Genomic DNA, 5503 nt, shown 5'->3' with positions numbered 1-5503 from the left:
TTATTCGACAAGCTGAAGTGTCAGATTCTGCACAAGAAAAGTGAAAAACCCTCCTTAATGGGAATCCGGAAAGGAAATCTGTTCGTAGCTGACATGAACTCTGGAAGCAATCTTGAAGTCAATTGTTTCTATGCAAAGGCATCGTCAGATGAGAGTTGGCTATGGCACAAGAGACTTTCTCATCTCAATTTTAAAACAATGAATTCTCTTGTCAAAAGAGAATTGGTAAGAGGTCTGCCTCAGCTGGAATTCTCTCCAGAAGGACTATGTGAGGCTTGCCAGAAAGGAAAGTCAAAGAAAGCAAGTCACAAAGGCACTGACACATCTTCCATAACTGGTGTTCTGCAATTATTGCACATGGATTTATTTGTTCCAGTTAATATTGTTATTCCTAGAAGACTAACAATGAGATTTACAGAAGGGGGGTTGAATGTAAATCTCAAAACTTTTTTTAGTTTTGAGCAGTTTATGAAGGTTGTGTGTTCAAGAAGAACAAGTGTGTGAATTGCTTTAAGCTAATGCAGACAGATGTATATTCGAGCACAAATGTAAAGAACACAACAGACCTTAAAAACTTTTCTGGTGGATTTGTTGTTCCACCAGAGATGGTATATTAGAAAATCTGTGTTCAACAATGTTGATCACAGCTGCATCCTAGTACAAACTAGATGAATTTTCTCTCAATGTTTTTCTAAACAGCTCTGGAAAATCTCTCTTCTAATTACTAGCTTCTGCTTGGTTTATATATTACCAAGTGTACAAGTGAAGAACAATATAAAATACAATAATAAAATAAGATCTTCACTTGCTTCTTTTCCTGTTCACTCCAGTACTTTGTTGACTATTGCATCTTTGTACCAGAGAAGAACGGCTGCTTTTTCTGTTGATCCTGAAATTCGGCTACCACATCTCAGTTGTCTCCATCAACCCATGTGCCTCTGTCTGTAGGTATAACTACCTCTTATCAACGGCTAATCATCAGAGCATCCGTTGAAGCTTTCATCCGTTGATGCACTCATCCGTTGAAGGATGTTATCCGTTGAAGCTTTCATCCGTTGATGCACTCATCCGTTGATGACTTTATCCGTTGAAGCTTTAGAGACATCCGTTGAAGCTTAGCTTCTTATCCGTTGAAGGTCTTTAAGTCATCTGTTGTTACCACTTCACTTATACAAAATTACAAGGCATGAAGTATTTACAATTGGCCTTCCTATCTGCATATCATCTAGTAGTCAACATGACTCATAGTTTCTCTCAACTTCTAAGAATTACATTTTAAATACAGAGACTGAAATATGCTACAACACTAAACTTATTTCTAAGTAAAGCTACACCATCAACGGATAGCCAAAGTGGTCTTATCCGTTGAGGCTACAGACACTAAATTTCTACTTAAGTGTTTTGTCAAACATATCATCAAACTAATGCACATATATTCCTAACAATCTCCCCCTATTTATGTCTATAAGAACTGTAGGCATAAATTCAGGGTTAACTTGATGATAACAAAACACTTAACAAATATTTGAATTGAAACTAAGTAGAAATATAAAAAGTGCTGCAAAAGTGTATGTACTAGGAGGTAATTGAAGATTTACAGTATTTCCAAGGGTGCTCCTCTTGCCTGAGCAAATCATCATTTTCTTCTTTGTTCCCTGGTTTTCTTTCCTAGCCCTTTGTCATTTCCCTCAATTTGGAGTTGGAGTTGTCTGAAGAATTCAGCTTCATCTTCATCACTGATATCCAACTTAGATTGCATTTCCTTGAGAGTTTCATTGCTGGCAATCTTGAGTTGGTCTTCAAGTCTGAAAAATCTTCTGCCTTCTTTGTCATCTCTAAATTCCATCAACCAATGAGGTGATTTGTGAATTTTAGTTCCCCTTTCTTGTATGAGTAAGGTTCTGGGCAAAGCATTTGGTTCCCTCCAAGTCTTCCTTATGTTGGCAATCTTGTTGAGAATTTCAGTCTTGGCTGTTCTGGTAAAGCCAGAATCCTTTTTGATGGCTGAAAAGACTCTGATCAAGGTAGAGTAGCCTTCATTTAGAATCCTGTAGAGAGGCCATGTTCTTTCCCCAGCTCCCTTATATCTGAAAACCAATCTCTCTGGTAGCTGTTTATAGGCAGCTATTCCCCTTACTTCCTCCAGCTCATCCAGATAGAGATTAATGTCTGAAGCTTCTTTTATGTCACAGATGTGAACATAATCATCTTTAGAAATGGGTGGCTTAGGGTTAGGTTTTTGTTTTTGAGTGAATTTCTTAGAGGATAGGGGAGGTGTAGATTTTGGTTTTCTTTTCTGTTTCTTTGGTGGTGGAAGAGTGGTTAGAAAGGTAGGCAATTTGATAGTGTCCCAATCAATAGGTTCCTCTTTTGGAATGATTGGTTCACCATGGATGTTTATTGTGGGATCAGCAACAATGGGTTCAGGTATGGAAGATAGTGGTTTAGATATAGATTTGGTTACTTCAGTGTTATCTCCACTCCTTCTATGTGCCTTGGCCTTTCTTCTGTTTCCCTTCTGCCATTCCTCTCTTTCTTCCACACTCTCACCAAATATACTCCCTAGAACCTCATCTAGGTTTGCAGTCTTGTCTTCACCCCTGACTTCAATCCCTTTTTCTTCTTCCACTAGACTTGACTTTAGCTGTTGTTCAATCTTTGCTTGTGCTCTTTTGTCAGCCTTTAATTGCTTGGCTTCTTCTTTCTTGGCTATTGAGAATTTGGGATGTCCTTGCATCACACATATGCTCTTTCCCTCTCTAATGATAATAGCTCTATTTCTCCTTACAGCCTCATCCATGGACTTTTTGACATAGGCAATACTCCTGCCTAAGATCTTGTTCTCATCATCTTTTGAAGGAGGAAAGTCCACTTCTTTTAAAGGATTCTTTGTTGAGTCCTTATTGGATCTTTCATTGGGCTTGAGGATTATAGCTTGTAGCTCTTTGGAAGAAGCTTCTCCATCCTTATGACTCCCTACTGGCATGAGCTCCATGTTGATTGGTTCAATTTTTGTGCTGTGTTTCACAGATATTGATTTGTCTTGTGTAGAACCAAACAACAGTTGCAACCTTTCATCAATTCTCCTCCTTTGCTCTTTCACTTGGATTTCAGCTGCTGCAAGCTGAATCAAATCAATTCCATCAGGCTTGCCCTTGATTTGACTAATTGGAGAAGTAGTGATGGCAGGAACTAGCACTTTAGATATCTGAATCTTTGTAGAGGGCTCTCCTTCCCCTTCCCTTTTATTCTCCCCCTTTTTGTTATCATCAAGGAAAGGGGTCAAGCCTTGTGCTTTTGCCAGCTGCATTAGGAGATTGGTTTGAGATTGTTGGTTGAGAAGAAGGGTGGCCACAGAGTCTTCAATTCCTTGAACTCTGTCTTCCAACTTGGCCAGCCTTTGTTCAGTAACTGATTCCTTTTTCAACCTCGAAACCAAGTCCTGCAAAGTACCATAGGGCATGACTGAATCCAATTTTTCTGAAGTGAAGGATTTCAAGTCAGCAATATCTTTCCTGAGATCATCTAGACTCATATTTTGCTTTACTTTCTGCAACTTCATGAGATGCAGTGAGTCCAGGTGAGCTTGGAGGATAGCCTTGATATTTGCATTTGAAGTGTTCTGAATGGCCTGTTGAATAGTGATGATTTGTTTGACCAAGTGGACATTGAATTCACCTGTTCTATGCTCCTTAGTCAGGGCCCATTCAGGTAGATTAGAAATGGAACTAGGGTCTTCATCTCCCCCTATGTTCATGCTTCCATCAGAAGAAATAAAGTCATCATCATCAGAATTTACTCCAAATTCCTCAGATGGCTCACCAGCTATAGAAGGCATCCTGTTAATAGCAGCTTTATCCCTTTGAAGAGATTCTGTTGTGTGCACTAGATGTAGTGTCCTTTCTGCCTCCTCATTGCCCTGAGCAGCCAACATTTGATAGGCTGTCACAGGATGAGTAAAAGTGTCAGCATCTAAGGAAATGTTATCAATTACAGCTTTGTAATGTTGCTGAAATTGTCTTTCCTTTTCAGCATCATCCACAATCATTGACTCATGAGCAATGGCTGGTTTCACCCTTGTATCAACTGTACCTGCTTTTCTCTCTTTTTCTCTATGTTCTTGCATCAGGGGCTCCCCTTGGCTCACACATCTCACTCCCTCACCTTCACCTTCTAAGGTGGTACTCCACTCACTGACTTTTGCCATGCTGGAAGAAATAGCATGCATTTTTGAGCTCTCAATCTCTCCTTTTGCCTGGGAGCAACCCAGCCTCTCACTCAAATTTTCACTCCCTTCCCTCAATCCTAAGAGTGATTGCACAGTATTCATGTCTTCTACACTGGGGATCATTTGTGTAGAGACTGTCAACGGATGTGGAATATCCGTTGATGATGAAACTGATGTTATCAACGGATAACTGCTGTTAAGCTTATCCGTTGAAGAGCAACCACTTGTCAACGGATGAGTGATATCCGTTGAAGAAGGAAAAGAAGTTGAAATTGAAAGTGATATAACTGTTGAATCTGTGTAGATTGATTTGAGATGAGGTGACACAGATCCTTCAATCATATCTGAAAGAATTTGCGGGTGATCCAACAAATCATCTAAGAGATGATGATCACCTGTATTTGAGTGGGGCTTCTCCCTGAGTTATAAAGAGGGAGAATCAGGAATTGATGGGAATAACATATCCACATCCAGAGATGGTGATGAAGTGTTTGGTGATTGATGTGTGATTATTGTGAGAGAATGGGGCTGTGACTCCACATTTATTGGAGTCACATCAAACTGAGTTTGAGAAGGCACAGAGACAGATGGATATATCTGTGCAGTGTGTGCACCCTGTGTAGAAGATTGGGTTCTAGCCTTCTTTCTTCTAATAAAAGCTTTTGTAGGTGAGTGTTTGGCTTTAGTGTCCCTCCCTCTTTTGTTCTGTGTTCCTGGTTGGGAACTCTTTTCAATAGTAACATCCTTTTGGGAGGATGCTACTAGGGATGAGCTAGAAACCTTTTCAACCACCACAGCTTTTTGAGAAACTGGGGCTTGGCTAGCTTGGGAAGCACTCAACTCTCCTTCCTTATCCTGGGGGTTTCTTTGATGTTCACCCCTCCCCTCACCACTCACACCCTGATCACTTCCCTCAGGGTTAATGGTTGTTGTTACAACTGTTGTCTTTTGAGAAACAACAGAGGTGGTTTTCTTTGTCTTGGATTTTGAAAGTTTAGATTTGGTGACCTTGGTAGAAATCTGTTGGGGCATTGACACAGATATCATGGCCACACTAGAAGATAAAGAAATAGAGGGGTTTGAAGAAGTAGGAGTTGTAGAAGCAATTACCTCACCTACCTGGGGTGCATTCATGATTGGTAAATATACCAATTGCACACTGCAGTTGAGATCCATTCTCAATAAGTCTGCAAGAACTCTTTTCTCTTGTGCCCAGCACTTGAGTTTATTATTCTCATTGATAATGACTAAACCTTCAGCAACATGGTTAGCCAA

The sequence above is a fragment of the Apium graveolens genome, chromosome 8, assembly GCF_009905375.1.
Source record: "Apium graveolens cultivar Ventura chromosome 8, ASM990537v1, whole genome shotgun sequence".
Lineage (NCBI taxonomy): Eukaryota > Viridiplantae > Streptophyta > Magnoliopsida > Apiales > Apiaceae > Apium > Apium graveolens.
Note: the sequence above shows the minus strand (reverse complement) of the source record.